At 39.0% G+C, this 17,698-nt stretch overlaps 1 protein-coding gene and 1 long non-coding RNA gene across 2 annotated transcripts in view; one reads left to right on the forward strand and one right to left on the reverse strand.

The window, feature by feature from the left end:
- The window catches only part of LOC143781991 (collagen alpha-6(VI) chain-like), a 251,975-nt gene that overhangs the window by 36,109 nt on the left and 198,168 nt on the right, over positions 1-17,698 (forward strand). The gene's annotated exons all lie outside the window — the stretch shown is intronic.
- LOC143783506 (uncharacterized) lies at positions 775-4,411 on the reverse strand. The gene is made up of 3 exons (XR_013217219.1): positions 4,294-4,411; positions 3,063-3,238; positions 775-1,469 (listed from the first exon to the last, which is right to left on the reverse strand). It is a non-coding gene; the product is annotated as an uncharacterized LOC143783506 (long non-coding RNA).

Raw genomic sequence — 17,698 nt, forward strand, 5'->3', positions numbered from 1 at the left:
TTGATTTCTGAACTCTACCTGAGTTAAAACATTAGTATTGTTGTTTCTAAATAATTACAAACTTATTTTCTTTGCGTTATTTGAGGTCTGAAAGCCCTTTTTTTTCTTTTTTTTTTAATTTTGACCATTTTTCTTTGTCAGAAAAAATACAAAATTAGTGCTTGGAAATTCTGAGACATGTTATCAGAAGTTTATAGAATGAAAAGACAATTTACATTTTACTCAAAAATATACCTGAACATTTTGCAGTGGTCTCTTTAATTTTTGCCAGAGCTGTATATACAAATATGATAAAAGCACGTGTGTAAAAATAATTATAAATGGACACAACATCAGGTTAGAACTCACATAAGGTAAGTATATGAAAAAACACAAAATTGTCACACGAATGAGTATGCATCTAAATATATGCTAAACTGCAGTCAAAACATAACAATAATGTGAGAGCATACTGTATGTCAGAACCTCAGTGTTCAGGATATGTATGATAAGTCTGAGACTATAACAGCGTAAATATCCCCCACATGTAGGATAAGTATCTCATCAATGTAATCCACAAAGTAACTCCCTTTTTAAGGGCATAATTCCGTCTATTGGGGACCATGTGAATAGAACACTGTTAATAACGTTCACAATATGTGGGGAAATAGAAAACACAACATGAATAAAAACTGCAGATACTATAACAGTGCAATCCAAGTAATGCATGTGGTGCCCACCCCGATGCGCGTTTCAAAATACACCAACATCAGGAGGTGGCGTGAGACTGGGAATGTGGGACATAAAAGGAGGCTGCAGCCAATAGGAACACACCAGTTACATGATGATCATCCATCATCAGGGGAAGCCTGAAAGTCAGCTGGTACATGTGACATGTGACAAACTGCATCAGGCCACATGGAGACCACATGAGCCCACATCACAAGCCCATATAAAAATGCAGGTACTGGGAGAAAGCCAGGCCACTGGTGACGCATGCATCATCTGCGCTGAAGCACATAGGTATGGCATTCAATACTAAAGGGTACGTGCATCAATGTATGTGTAAATGTGATGAGCAGAACCAAAGTGATGGAGTAACTGGTATAAAAAGGTGACTAAGGGAAAATAAGTGAGGGAAGAAAGTGTAAATGATGAAAAATATATAAAAAATGTATGTGGGAGAATTTGCATAAGGTGTAAACCCCATACATATGCAAGATGTAGACTTTACACATTAGGGCACATGTGTAACTATTATTAGTGGATAAACAAATTGCAGTATGAGGGTAGATGTACTACAAAGCACAAGTGTGTTATAATTATATGAGCCTCAATAAGAAATACACTACATATGTACCAAAGCATAATAAAAGAGAGTGTAATATGGGGTACAATTGCATAAAAATGTGAAGAATAAAGCATATCCAATCTCCTGGAAGTTCAAATTCTTCACAGTGGTACCATGGATTCCTGAGTATAGCTAGATGCTGCGACACAAAAAAGAAATAAGTAAAATGATATAATCAAAGTAACCAACTAATTAAACAATAAATGGTTTACAAAAATGAAACTAAACTAAGATTCACATTGAAACCCTCGGGACATACAGTATTGAGAGTCCAAATCATTTTGTCTCGAGTTTGGCTAATTGAATGCTAATATTGCCACTCTTCATGTGTGATAGCACCATATCGATACCCCTTTTTCTTAGTTGTGTGGCATCACAGTTGTAGTGGTTTTTAAAATCCATGGGGATCGTTTTGAGATTAGACAGATCTGTCACTTCTCTCGCAGCCAAAATACCATTAATGTGTTTACGCATCCTTACTTTTAATTGTCATGTGGTGAGGCCAACATACACCATTGGGCAAGGACAGGTGGTGTGATAATGCATGTATAATGATGTACACTCTAGACCAGTCTGCTTTATTACAAGTTTGAGCCTGGATAATGTTTGGGTATGCAACACATTTGCCACACGGTTTAAAGCCCAATGTTAGTTTGGACTAATCAAGAAAAGTAGTAGGTTCATGAATATAGTGGCTTTTGTCTAGACTATTACATAACTTGCGAGATCTTTGAAACGTGATGTTTGGTATTTCACCTAGATATTTGGACAGAATGGGATCGGCCAAAAGAATAGGCTAAAAATATTGTAGATTTTGCAAATCAAATTTGTTTGGCCATGGTAGTATATGATGAATCTTACTTGGTTGTTAGATGGACATAGTTTAGTTTCATACAGTAATTGATGGTGTGATGTGTGTTGGGCTCTGTAATAGGCCTTTTTACCAGGGCGGTGACTATAGCCCCTATCACGGAATCTGTGTTTGAGGTCAAGGGCTTGTCGTAGGAAGTCATTGACATCCGAGCAGATCCTTCAAATACAGAGAAATTGACATGTTCTTACGGATCTAATTATCACTGATGGATGTGAAGAAGATGTGTGTAGCAAAGCATTAACCAACGTAGTCTTCAAATAGAGATCAGTTTGTAGGCAATTATTGGCATTTCTATTCATCAAGACATCTATGAACTCAGTGGAGTTCTTGTCCCAGTGGTAGGTGAGTTGGATATTATACGGATTTTGATTCAAAGACGACATGAAAAAGTGGAATGATTCAATGGAATCCTGCCGGATCATGGATGTGTCATCAATGTATCGCATCTAAAACGGGATGCTGTTCATTGATGCATTCAGATACAACAGGAAAAGGTCCCTCTCCCACAGCCCCAAGAAAAGATTGGCATACGCTGCTGGAATAGAGGCTCTTATGGTCATATCTTGGAGCTGCAGGTAGAAAGACCCCTTAAACAGAAAAAAAATGTGAAAAAGAGTGAAATGCAATAGCTGGATGAAAATGTTGGTAAACATAGTAGAGTGTGATGAAATTTTTAGAAACAATTGGGCTGCCTGTGTACCACCCGTATGCTGGATATTGGTGTAGAAGGACTCTACATCACAAGTTACCATGTATGCGCCATCATCTATATGTAGGCATTTCTTAGGAAGCATCCAATCTCTTTAATGTATAACGGTAGCAGCTCGGTTGTAGTTCAGCATCAATACATTTATTTACCTTTTCGAGGTAGATACCCTGACCGGAGATAATTGGCCTCCCTGCCGGTGTTGTAATGTTCTTGCATATCTTTCATAACAGACACAGTGTGGGGATAGTGAGTTAACACGCAAGAAGTGCAGTTTGTAATTCCTTAGTGATGATATCGCTGTTTGTGAAATAGAGGAAAGCTCAGCCTGGAATTTAGAGAGAGGATTATATGTTAGTTTGAGATAACATTTTATGGTCTTTAGTTGCCTAAATGTCTCCGTCTCATACATAATTTTTGGCCACGCTACTATGTTCCCCCTCTTGTCCACTGGTTTAAAGACCATATGTGTTAGAGTTTGTAGATTTTTTAATCCCTGCTTTTCATCCCATTTCAAATTATTCAACGTGGGGAAGCAGGGAATTTTTCAATCTCTCGGCTGACGAGTTGGACAAAAAGATCAGCATGAGGACAGAGGGACATTTTTTGGGTTTGGGCCTAATAAATTGTGGGATCTTACCTCCCCACTGGGTATTATGTTATTGTACCAGACATTACAAAGTGGCTAAAGCCTCCTGTTCCGCCTCTGTTGTGAACAATTTTAGTGATGTCTCATCATGAAAATATCTTTTAAATATGAAAGACTGGGCAAATAAATGTAAATCTTTTACTGCAGTGAACTTAACGAATTTGGCCACTGGACTAAACATAAGATCTTTACTTAATACTAAAATTTCTGTCATTAATAAAGAATGAGAACTCCGGTTAATTACATTTAGGCTGTTTCTATTGCCCTCTGGTGACAATCCATAATTGTGTTTATGAGGTAGGAAATGCAGGTTCCTTTTTAATTTTGGAGTAAGACTGTTGGACATGGAGATTGAGGAGGCGTCTGACATATGTAAAAATTAATGAAGTGGTATGATCCCTTGGTATTCCCTGGGGTGATTGTTTCATCCACCTATATACATTAGTAAAACGGAAGTCTCTTTGATCTATCGTAAATTTTTTTGCTTGGACCCCTTGGATGTTTTTAACTCATAAGTCTATAGACCTGTCCATTTGGGTATTGATCTGCTGAAATCGATCATTAGAGAGTTCTATTTTAGCTAAGGAATATGTGGACTCTAATGTTCCATCAATCTCAGCAATAGTTTTCAAGTTCAGTTTAATTAGTAAGTCCATGAATTTCTTAGATGCACCATTACATATGGTTTCCCATTCTTAAACGAATTCAGCATCATCAATGGTAAATGATGTTACCTGTACAATCAAGCCACTGGGTATCAATTATTAGATTATGTAGTTTTCTAGGAAAACCTTGTTCCACCATGGTTTAGTTCTTTTTCATAAAAGATTCTTGATCTTGTTTAATGTACGTCTGTGAATACATTTAAGAAGATCAAACATTTAGAATTGGTCACATGGCTAAAAAACATGGCTTGAATTCTTAAAGAATAATTTCATTTAGAAATTGGATTACACACATTTAATGGTTTAAAATGTATTTCATTAGTCAATATTTAGGAAGGATTGCCAATATATTAACGCATTACATTTTTTCTATAGATGTAGTATTAGAGTGGTGAAATGGTCAGCACATGCATTCTTCTTGGTATCAGAAATTATATGTATAGTATACCAGTTGTAGATGAATAGGTGCCAAACCTCCAAGATGTTTACAGTCCCTCATTTTCAGCATTTCCCTTGCTAAACACAAAGAGTCTGACAGATTGTCTTATACATTCAGAGCACTCATTTTTCTCAACTTCCTAACGTTAATTTCACTGTCTGGTCATGGGGTACAATCCTGCAGTCACTCAATATGACTCAATGTGACTGCAGACTTGGGAATCCTCGCAGTATATGTATTGTGCGCTGTGAGAATTCTCCTTTGAAGGTGCTCAGAGCGGGATTGTCATGTAACCACAAGTATGTTGTCCGACTAGACATGTCTGACTTGGCTCAATAAACTTGCATTGAGAGAGGCCACGCATGTCTAGTCGGCATGTGACTGCATCTATGCAAATTGCATACTTGATGTCACATGCCTTCTACTCCTAGCACCGACACCAAAGAATTCTCACAGCCATGCACTCACGTGCCGACACCGGCCTCTGTCATTGCTATCCACATCCTTAGGATACAGACAGTGGTGAGCACATTGATGGAGGATGTAGCTGTGAGCTCTTACTTCGACCAATCAGCGAGTATGACTGAATAAGCAGAAGGGATTATGTTAATACATGTATATGGGATATATACTGTATATGGGAGGCTATATGAAGGCTCATGTTGTACATAGGAGGCTATGTGAGGGCTCAAATTGTATACAGAAGGCTACAGGGTTCATATTGTATATGTAGGGTTAATGTGGGAGTCGCATTATGTATATACAGATTCTATGTGGGTGCTCTCACTGTTTACAGAGGGCTATGTGGAGGTTCATACTGTATATATGAGGCTATGTAGGGGCTGCAGACTCATATTAGGTATAGAGAGGCTATGTGGGGCTCATTGTTGTGAACTCTGTTTTTGGGCTCCCTCTAGTGGTCACAAGCGGTACTGTGTAGTGTTGTCTTTCTGCAGGTTGGCAGCATCTGCTGGTTCGTTATCCTTGGTTGGTTTCCTATTTAGTTCACCTGGATACTCAGTTCCTTGCCTGCTCTCAATGTATTCAGTGCTCTTCAGATTCCTTGTGACTACCTTGTTCCCAGTCTCTCCAAGACAAGCTAAGTTTTTGTTTGATCATTTTTTGATTATCAGCATTTATTATGTTTTTAGTCCAGCTCGCTAAAATGTGATTTCCTCGCTTGCTGGTTGCTCTAGGGGACTGAGTTTCTCTCCCCCACACCGTTAGTTGGTGCGGGGGTTCTTGTAATCTCAGTGTGGATATTTTGTAAGGGTTTTTTACTGACCGCACAGACCCCTTTACTATTTTGTGCTATCTAGTATTAGTGGGCCTCATTTGCTAAATCTGTTTTCACCCCTGTGTATGTGCCTTCCTCTTACCTCACCGTTATTATATGTTGGGGGCTTCTATTTCTTTGGGGATTATTTCTCTGGAGGCAAGAGAGGTCTTTCTTTCTCTCTAGGGGTAGTTAGTTCCTCAGGCTGGCTCGAGACGTCTAGGATTTTTTAGGCACGTTCACCGGCTACTTCTAGTGTGTTTGGATAGGTTCAGATTTGCGGTCAGTCCAGTTTGCCACCTCCCAAGAGCTTGTCCTATGTATGTTACTTAGCTGGAGTAATTTGTGATCCTCAACCACTAAGGATCATAACAGCTCATACTGTAAGCAGGAGGTTATGTTGGGGTCTTATACTGTATATAGAGAGGCTATATGGGTGCTCTCATTGTATATAGAGGGCTATGTGGGGGCTCATATTGTATACAAATAGGCTATGTAGAGACTTATACAGTATGTAGAGGGCTGTGTGTGGGCTCTTACAGTATATAGGGGGCTATGTGAGGGCTCCCACTGTTTACAGGGGGCTATTTGGGGGCTCATATTGTATACAAAGGGGCTATGTGTGGGCCTATACTGTATGTAGAGGGCTGTGTATGAGCTCTTACGGTATATAGGGGGTTATGTCAGGGCTCCCACTGTATACAAGGGGCTATGTAAGGGCTCATGGCATATAGGTGAACTGTATGGGGGCTCATATGGTACATAGGGGATGTCAGCATACTCAATTCTGCTCAATATTAAGCGATAGAATTAATATTAATATAAGAAATATTATAATTAATACATTATTATTAATATTTAACTGAATTAATTTCAGCATATTGGTTCAGACCTCCACAACAGTCATTGTCTCTCATGTGGCCCCTCAAAAAAATGAATTGCCCACCCCTGATCCACACTGTTATTCCTTAAAGGGGTTGTGCCATGAACAAAGTTCATTTTGGAACAAAAAGTGACACCAAACTAAAAACTGCACCCCTCAAGGTGCGTAAAACCATAATCAAGAAGTTTATTTACCCTTTAGGTGCTTCACGAGAACCAAAGCAATGTGGAAGAAAAAAATGAACATTTTATTTTTTTACAAAAAATTTAATTAGGAACCAATTTTTTTTATTTTTACCAAGGTATCAGGAGAAAATGGACCACAAAATTTGTTGTGCAATTTCTCCTGAGTACGCCAATACCCCGTATTTGGAAGAAAGCCACTGTTTGGGCACATGGCAGGGCTCAGAAGAGAGGGAGTACCGTTTGACTTTTTGAATGCAAAATTGGCTGGAATCAATGGTGGCACCATGTCACGTTTGGAGACCCCCTGATGTACCTAAACAGTGGAAACCCCCAATTCTAACTCCAACCCTAAATGTAAACCCAACCCTTTCCCCAATCCTAACTGTAGCCCACCCCTAACTTTAGCCCAACTCTAGCTTTAGCCCAGCCCTAACATTAGCCCAACTCTAACTTTAGCCCAACCCTAACCCTAACTTTAGCGCATCCCTAACTTTAGCCCAACCTTAACCCTAGCCCCAATCCTAACCCTAGCCTCAACCCGAACCGTAGCCCTAACCCTTACCCTAGCCCAACCCTAACTTTAGCCCAACCCTAACTTTAGCCCAACCCTAAATTTAGCCCAACACTAACCTAGCCCCAACCCTAACCCTAGCCCAACCCTAACCCTAACTTTAGCCCAACCATAACTTTAGCCCAACTCTAACCCTAACGGAAAAATGGAAATAAATAAATTTTTTGTTATTATTTTTTCCTAACTAAGGGAGTGATAAAGGGGAGTTCGATTTACTATTTTTTTTATTTTGATCACTGTGATAAGGTCTATCACAGTGATCAAAATGAACCAATAGGAAAAATTTCCTATTGTTGCCGGGTGCCGGCCAGCAGTTCTTGGTGGCGCACTGCACATTTTCTCCCGGATTAAGACGCCGGCGGCCTTGGCAACTTCACAGGGGGATGCAAATACTCTGGGGGTACTGGGGGGATTAAGGGACCCCATTTCTCTCTCCTCTGATGTGCGATCACATCAGAGGAGAGAGAAATTAAATGGGAAATCTGACTTTTTTTTGCCGTCTCCATCGTTCCATTAATAACAGCGATCGCAACACTGGGGTCAGTAAAAGCTGACCAGAATCATGTTCTCTCGGGTCTCGGCCCTCAACCCTGAAGAAATTCCAACTCTGGGGGGCACTGTACACTTATTTCTCAGCGCCGTTAAAAAGAAGCGCTGAGGCATATGTACCCTTAACTGCTGCTGTTAAAAGGCGTATTGATGGTCGTTAAGAGGTTAAAAACAGGCAGGGAAATGCCTTATCCCTCAAAAAGAATCAGCTGTGATCCTCTGCTGTAATGTCAGTATACTCTTTTGCTTTCTCCCCTGCTCAGGAGATGGGGTATGATCATTCCATGTTCCTTCACTGTCAGACACAGCCATTACATAATGCCTTCAAAGAGTAGTGTTTAGTGTTGAGCGATACCGTCCGATACTTGAAAGTATCGGTATCGGATAGTATCGGACGATACCCTAAAAGTATCGGATATCGCCGATACCGATACCCGATACCAATACAAGTCAATGGGACACCAAGTATCGGAAAGGTATCCTGTATGGTTCCCAGGGTCTGAAGGAGAGGAAACTCTCCTTCAGGCCCTGGGATCCATATTAATGTGTAAAATAAAGAATAAAAATAAAAAATATTGATATACTCACCTCTCTGACGCAGCCTGGACCTTACCGATGTAACCGGCAGCTTCCGTTCCTAAGAATGAGCGCTTGAAAGACCTTAGATGACGTCGCGGCTTGTGATTGGTCGCGTGAGGGTTAGGGTTAGGGTAAGGGTTTTCCTGTTTTTTCTTGTGTTTAGGGTTAGGGTTAGGGTTAGGGTTTTCTTGTTTTTTCTTGTTTTTTCCTGTGTTTTTCTTGTGTTTTTCTAAAAAAAACGCATGCGTTTTTAACGCAAACAAACGCATGTGCTTAAAAACGCATGCGTTTACATAGACAGCAATGCATTTTTTTGCCACGAATAAACGCATGCATTTTTTTGCGGCAAAAAAACGCCGCTAGAAATTACATGTTGCATTTCTGCAAATGAACGCACGCGTCAATAAACGCATGCGTTGCCGAAAACGCGTCAAAACGCACGCTAAAAAACGCATGCGTCTTTTAATGTTAAGTATAGAAAAATGCATGCGTTTTTAGAGCTAAAACGCTGCAGATCAAAACGCAAGTGTGAAACCAGCCTTAGACAGTTCTTATTCTCAGAATTGACCTGATAAAAACTGGCCAGTCCAGATGTGACGGCTTCAGTTTCCTGTCATGTTGGCTTTTCCAATGACCATCAATAAATCTCAGAGACAGTCCTTGGATATTGTAGGAATTTATTTGCCTCTCTCAGTGTTTTTACTCGGGCAGTTATATGTGGCTTTCTCCAGGGGAAGGATAAGCCAACAAATAAGGGTTAAAATATTTGAGACACAGAAGCAAGGTAAACTTATTCCTAACGTTGACAAAGGAATTTATGTTTGCTATTAGTCTGCACATACGCCAGTCTGTGGTGCGGGGGTACACCCCATTGCGAGGTCAGTCTGATGCGTGGTTACACACCATTGTGTGGTTCGCAATAACAGCACACGCCCGTAAGGCGTGCAATCACTCATAGTGATTTAGAGCATGGTAGCGATCAAAATGCGTAGGCCTATTGATTTTTTTTCTGCTTTTAGAGCATTGAAATAAATGATATTTTTAACAATATGTTTTCTCTTGTTTTTCACTTGTTTTTCTATTTTTCTAACAGGCAGATGACATATTCTGAGTAGCAGGTAAGGAAATGATTGGATGTTGAAACTCATTTTCCTTAGTCATATTGTTGCAATTAATACAGCCTAAATATGGAAAACTTCCTTTACCCAGTTGACTAGTTAAAGTAGATTGAGTACTTGTCTTAAAAGGGACAATATCCGAATGTTCTAGTCTATGACGTAAATTTTTTGACCTTCTATATGACATAAGAGGAGGGATTTTAAATTCGTAAACAAGCAAGTGTTGGGTGTCCCATTCCCTCTTTATTACGGAACCATTTTTGTGAGAGGTTAAAACCGTGTACATAACAAAATTGTATAACTTTATGGTTTATAAACAAATAATTAAAAATAAAAACTATAATCCCCCTTAAAGGAATTAAAAATAAAAAGTAATGCACATTAAAGTACGGTAAATGTTCTTATTAGATTAGGAAGAGAATAAAAATCTGACTCCCAGGGAACTGTAAAATTGAGAATCGTGTTCAATTCTGAACTTACTTTTGCCATTTTCATCTTATAGTGTTTCTAAATTACTTAATATTATTATTTCACTTACATGGATTAAAAACTCACAGAGTTCTGTATATTTTGGCCCACTTGATGAGTAACAGAAATAACATGTGTCTGGCCCTATAGTTAATCCACATACTTTCGATCTTCTATCACATAAAAAAATATTGGCTGAGGGAATGTTATTGATTTTATTCCAAGAATAGTACTGTGCAATTAATTTTTTTCCACAGTAAATCAGACGTGATCATTATATAGTGTGTTTATTTACATTTACTCACTCTTTCTCCACGGCCAAATGATTTTAGCACACCCAAGTCTACAGTTCATTTGACATATATTCAGCATGATCTCCTTTTTTTCTGGCAGTAAATATTGGGCCGAGAAACCTGTCATGTGAGACATTTGAGAATTAGTGAATATACTCTCAAAGTTGTTGGTCTACAAATCCTACAAGTGAGGTTATAAAACAGCATTTCTGAAAAACCCCGTAATTTTCAAATACACATGTCGACTGTAAATCACAGCATTAAAGGGTTACCACCTTGGATATTTATGGTACTTCCTTCTACCAGTAAAGATGAGCGGATAAATCCACTGTGAATCGACTTCAAACCCAGCACAACAACATCATGCAAATTATGCAACACCAAAAAGCGAATATTTTCCTGATGTGCTGGAGCCATGTACATGGTCAACTGTGTCCAGTACTGAGGTTTATTCTTGGCCAATGGCGTAGCATCAATCCCCCTTAAGGGAATAGGGCTCCGCAAAGGCTCCAAGGAAAAACCACAGCGCTTGGCAAATTCTAAGTCCATTAAGTTCAGGGCAGCGCCAGAATCCACAAATGCCATAACAGAAAAGGATGACAATGAGCAAATCAGGGTAACAGACAAAAGAAATTTAGGCTGTACAGTACTAATGGTAACAGACCTAGGGACCCTCTTAGTACGCTTAGGGCAATCAGAAATAGCATGAGCAGAATCACCACAGTAAAAACACAGGCCATTCTGATGTCTGAATTTCTGCCTTTCTGCTCTATTCAAAATCCTATCACATTGCATAGGCTCAGGACTCTGCTCAGAGGACACTGCCATATGGTGCACAACCTTGCGCTCGCGCAGACGCCGATCGATCTGAATGGCCAAAGACATTGACTCATTCAGACCAGCAGGCGTGGGAAACCCCACCATAACATCTTTAAGGGCTTCAGAAAGACCCTTTCTGAAAATCGCTGCCAGGGCATACTCATTCCATTTTGTGAGCACAGACCACTTTCTAAATTTCTGGCAGTATACTTCTGCTGCTTCCTGACCCTGACACAGAGCCAGCAAAGTTTTTTCTGCCTGATCCACAGAATTAGGCTCGTCATACAGCAATCCGAGCGCTTGAAAAAATGCGTCAATATTGAGCAATGCAAGATTTCCTGGCTCAAGGGAGAATGCCCAGTCCTGCGGGTCGCCACGCAGCAAAGAAATAACAATCTTCACCTGCTGAATGGGGTCACCAGAGGAACGGGGTCTCAGAGCAAAAAACAATCTGCAATTATTTTTAAAGTTCAAAAATTTAGATCTATCCCCAGAAAATAAATCAGGAATAGGAATTCTAGGCTCTAATACCGGAGTCTGGACAGCATAATCTTGAATACTCTGTACCCTTGCAGCGAGTTGATCCACGCGCAAGGACAGACCCTGAACTTCCATATCAGCACCAAAATCCTGAACCACCCAGAGATTAAGGGGAAAAAAAAGACAAAACAAGCTACAAAGGAAAAAAAAATGACTCAAAACTTTCTTTTCCCTCTTTTGAGATGCATTTAACACTTTGCGGGCAAGCTGTACTGTTATGACCTGGTGGTTAAGAGGCCACACTGATATGACCTGGTGGCTAAAACGCAACATGGGACAAGCTCTGAGGAGGTGGTATCTCTACTGACCGCAGTCCCTAATCCTAACAACAACACTAGTAATAGCCGTGGGATGTTCCTGACTCTCCCTAGACACCTCTTCACAGCCTAAGAATTAACTACCCCTAAAGAAAGAAATAGAAAGCTATCTTGCCTCAGAGAAAACCCCAAAAGGAAAGATAGCCCCCCACAAATATTGACTGTGAGTGGAGAGGGAAATGACATACACAGAAATGAATTCAGTTTTCAGCAAAGGAGGCCAATACTAAACTTGATAGACAGATAGAAAAGGATACTGTGCGGTCAGTATTAAAAACTACAAAAATCCACGCAGAGTTTACAAAAATGAACTCCACACCGACTCACGGTGTGGAGGGGCAAATCTGCTACCCCAGAGCTTCCAGCTAGCCTGAATATGACATAGTGACAAGCTGGACAAAATGAGACATATTTGCAAAGCAATAGAGTCCAAGCAAATGGACAAACAGGAACTAGCAGAAACTTATCTTTTGCTGACAAGGACAGGCCATATGAGAAATCCAAGGAGATAACAAAATCCAACCTAAGACAATGACAGCTGGCATGAACTAAAGCCCAGAGCAGGTTTAAATAACAAACCCAGGCAAGGCGATAAGTGAAGTCAGCTGCTACAGCCACCTAAAGGAGCAGCAGTTCCACTCAACACCACCAGAGGGAGCCCAAGGGCAGAACTCACAAAAATACCATTAGCAACCACAGGAGGGAGCTCCAGAACGGAATTCACAACACCAGACCCCGTAACAGGGATTACACACAGCATAGTCACAATACGTTTACGGTGAGGCAAAGTTTGCTCATCAATCTCAAATAATTTTTTCCTCACTCTCCACCTAACTTGTACCAAGCGATTATATGATTAATGCTTTGGCGAGCCGAAACGTCATTTTTCTTCTGGTCGCTTTCAATGTATGGAACCTTATATTTATGTCCTTAAATAAATTTTCTCTACTACTGCATCATACATACATAGAGTGTGCGGTGTATTCTATTCTCTCTGTTATATTAGGACTTTCATAGTCCATTACACCTGCACCTCGCTCCCGTAGTATACTGAGTGCGCGCCAATTTCCTTTCTCGACCCCTGGGACAGCAACTCGAGTGTAAGCTGAGAGGGGCACTTTCAGCCTAAAAAAATGGGCTGAAAATCTCGGCTTATACTCGAGTATATACGGTAACTTATTTTATTAATTGAAATTCCTGCTCATTCTGGGCTTAGCGGGAGACTAAAATCAGTGATTGACAGCAATATTTGTATCTAAACCTATACAAAAAGATTGTTATAAAAAGGCATAATATTTATAAATATTTTATACACTCAGAACACTTTATATTAACACAGTCTTATAGAAATATTGAGCAAAAAATGTCTATTTACGAAATCTTTGTTTACAACCTCATTTGTAAGTACAGAGGGACGACGATAAAATGCAGAATATAGAAATTAAAAATAAATCTTTATTCATTTTTAATAAAAAATATATTTAATTAAATAATGATAGATCAAGCTTCTGGAATAAAAAAAGAGTGCTGGAGCACAAGGACACAAGGTGAATATTTTTGCTCATAGGTGCTCGTAATATAATCCAAGAGCAAAATCAACAACAAAAGAAATGAACTTAAATATTTAAAAAAAATTTTTGATTAACACTTAAGTTAATTTCTTTTGTTTTCCTTTTTATATTATGTCATTATACTTGTCCATCCACTCTCCTGTTTAAATCGCATACACACCCCTTCTAAACACTGCCACGGCTTCAGCGGACAATGGACTCTATACTTGTCATTCGTGGGTGGTGCGCTTCCCTACTCAGAGTCTGCACTGACTTCCGGACCTGCGCACTATGCACGACATGCATTCCTCTGCATGCTTTCCAGCGCGGTGACCGGAAGTCACTTTTACATCTGGGCTAGGCTACTAGCAGTGGAGAAGCACCAGCACTCCGTCCAATGAATGATTCCATCCAAACATCTTGATACCACAGGTATTTAAGATCCTTCCTCAGACCATGTTACACATGGAAGAAGCATTCTGCGAAACGGTGCTGTTGGTGTTAGAACGCGTGGCAGCTGGGACCCACACACACAGCACTTTGTAGGTATGTTTTTCATTTGATCCTTATTCATTTAGTTCATTCCTTATTTGCACTGATTGTCATTGGATTTTGAGGCAACTTTTTGCACTAAATGTCACATATCGGCTTTTCCTTTTTGCCCATGCACTTGTCACTTTCTCATTGAGATTTAGCTGTATACATTTAACATTTTACTGATTCATAATGAATATTAATATTATGCACTATGCACTTTACATGTTGTTTATGAATTGGTACTGATCAAACAGTCCATTCTCTCATTTGAAGGTCCTCCCTTTCCCTTGTTGATTTTGCTCTTGGATTATATTACGAGCACCTATGTGCAAAAACATTCAGCTTGTGTCCTTGTGCTCCCACACTCTTTTAATTCCAGAAGCTTGATCTATCATTATTTCATTAAATGTATTTTTTATTAAAAACTAATTAAGATTTTTTTTTAATCTTCTGCATTCTGCATTTTATCGTCGTACCTCTGTACATACAAATGAGGTTGTGAACATAGACTCAGAATACTTTGTCAGAAGTACTAAAGTTATTTGTTCTTTAGTTTGTAATATAAGAAGCAAAACTTTAGACAACCTTTACATGTTTTAGTCCATATCAAAAGAGAAAAGTATGTCGGCACCAGGATAGGTGGTTTTTGATGGCCTTCAAGTGAGCAATTTACTGCGGCAATCAATGTCTTCTGTGGCAAGCAGACCAATGGTGGAATACAATCGCACTGCGGTGCTCTACCAAACAGTAATTCGTATTGCACATCCAAAGGAAAAGAAAAGGTGGCAGTAATTCGATTTTTTAATACATCGCTTGGTGAGTGCCACCTTTTCTTTTCCTTTGAATGTTCTTTACATGTTTTACTTCACATGCACAGATGTGCTGCGCTGTCTTTGTTGATTTCATACATGCTTTCTAAAATGTCTGACTCTTCCCCAGCCCATTTCACTATGTTACACTTTCACAATAATTTATTAGTCTAGACACACTGGACACATGTGATATCGTATCCTGTCTGCTATGGTTTCAAGTGCTTTGATACAATTATTTACATGTTGGACTTGTGCTCATCCACTTATACTCTGGACAGTACATTCGTTCTCCATAATACTGTATCTGAGTACAATTTTGTGCCAAGTCCTTTCCTCTGGTTCAGTTTCTAACACCATTAGCAGGTGTTTGGATACTTGCCTAGATTTTACAATCTACAGAGCACAGATACCTTGTTATTCCTGCAAAAGGTTTTTTTGTTCCTTAAATGAAAACCCATTGAAACTAAGCCATACTTGCGTTAGTCCCAGTGTGTTCTAGAGTTTCAGTAATTAACTATTCCAAGGGCAGGAAAATTGATCAGCTTTTTTTATTTTTAGAAGTATTGGCAACAAACATCAAGATCTTGTTTCTGAATCTTAAAACACTTTCTGGTAAAATAGAGAAATATTGAAATATTGCTATTTAGCAGTGAATTACCATCCAACTTACCATCGTTTTCTAAAAATTCATTAGAAAAAATTAGATCTTAGGTATAATGAAAAGCAAAACTGATCATTGGATATTTTAATTTGCATGTGTCTACATAACAAATAGTGATGAGCGAACATGCTCAGATAAGGTGCTTACTTTTTTTAACATAGCCACTCCTGATGAATCTGGGTCACTGTACTGAGGTATGATACTGACTGATTTGCCAACATGGTTCACCAATATGATTTAAATAGTTTTTTTTTGAAGTTTTGAAATTGATGGTCTAGGTATTAGATCTTACTTCTGTAATAATGAGCTCTGCTTTCCTTTACCAAGTGTAGCACTATACATTTTGTAATGGATGTTCCTGTTTGAAGCTTGAGTTCATACAAGGAAATGGGACTAGAGATGATGAAACTGATTTGATGAGAATTTGCATCAAATTGTATTAAATTTGCAGGTCGTGGCAAATTTCAGCAGTTTGCAATACTATTTACACAGATTGCCAAAAGATGCCCGCCACCTTTTTACACATTGCAGAAGATTGTATCAGTCAAGAAAGGTTCACATGACCTTACTTATGAACAAATGGGCTTGTTTATATTGCCTCAAAGCTATCACATCACATGGTCTAATGCAGCCAATCAGGAGAGACTATAGTAGCCTGTATAAAAGCCTAGGCAGGGAAACCATGAGTCATTTTAGAGAGTACATCAGAGCTCACAGCTGAGCAATAGAGATAGGAAGAGAAAGCCGTAAAATAGTGGGAAAAATACTCCAGTTGGTATGTAGAACTGCAGAAGATGAGAGTAGTAATCTGGGAATAATACAGAGATTCAACTGATAATGGAGAGAGAAAGACAGAAGAGGCAACAACAGCAGTGCCAGACTCAGTGTCATGGATCAGGGATTTTATATAGCTGGCATCTACTGCATTTGATTTACAATTACACATTTTTTCATTATTCTTAAAAGGAATCTGTCAGCAGGTTTTTGCTACCCCATCTGATAGGCAGGAACAAAGATTCCAGCGATGTATCACTTACTGGGCTGCTTTCCACAAGTTTGATAAAGTTATTTTTGAAGTACCTGCAAATTGTTTTGCTGCAAGTCTATTTTGAGGGAAAAATTCACTAAGTCAAATTTGAATTTTCAAAAGATTTGATAATCTCTTAATGGGACTAAAGTTAAATGCTGAATTTCGACTTACACAAGTCTTCATCAGGCATGTGAGTCTCTGGAACAAAGATTGTCCTGCTGTGCATCCCTGTACTGCTGTGAGTCAGATATTGTGCTGCTGTATCTTAAACATTTTCCTTTTTTACCCCATTGCACTGCACATTTTTATATTCTTCTCATTGTTTTGAACTTTACGCTCACTGTTTTGCATTGAGACCTTGCTGTTTTTAAATTCTAAGCAGATTGTTCCCATTACATCTAAAAAGTTCTCTGAACACAAGTATATTCTTTGGAAAAGACTATATACAGTTCCAATAAACATCTGCCAAGATGACATTGATTTTTGGAATTGGGAACAGAAACAATACATCTATTAACATATTTCTGTTCCAATGTTTCCAGTATCCTCAGAACTATTGGAGCCACTCAATTTTTGGGGGATTTTTGAACATATTATAATGTTCTTTGTTGTTAGAAACCAATTTCCATCTGTCAGGAATACTGCCAAAGATGTTCAATTTTATCAAGAAAATGTATTCAATCACAAAGTATTCAGCTTCCCAGAAAAAAATGACATATTGCATGGATATGACTGGATTTCTACAATCTGAGGGTCAATTGGCCTGAGGCTACCATGATAAAAATGTTTTGTGAGTATATCAATGAATTTCAAATGTAAAAATATAATCTTTGGTTTAGAACTTATC

This window comes from Ranitomeya variabilis, chromosome 6 (assembly GCF_051348905.1).
Source record: "Ranitomeya variabilis isolate aRanVar5 chromosome 6, aRanVar5.hap1, whole genome shotgun sequence".
Taxonomy (NCBI): domain Eukaryota; kingdom Metazoa; phylum Chordata; class Amphibia; order Anura; family Dendrobatidae; genus Ranitomeya; species Ranitomeya variabilis.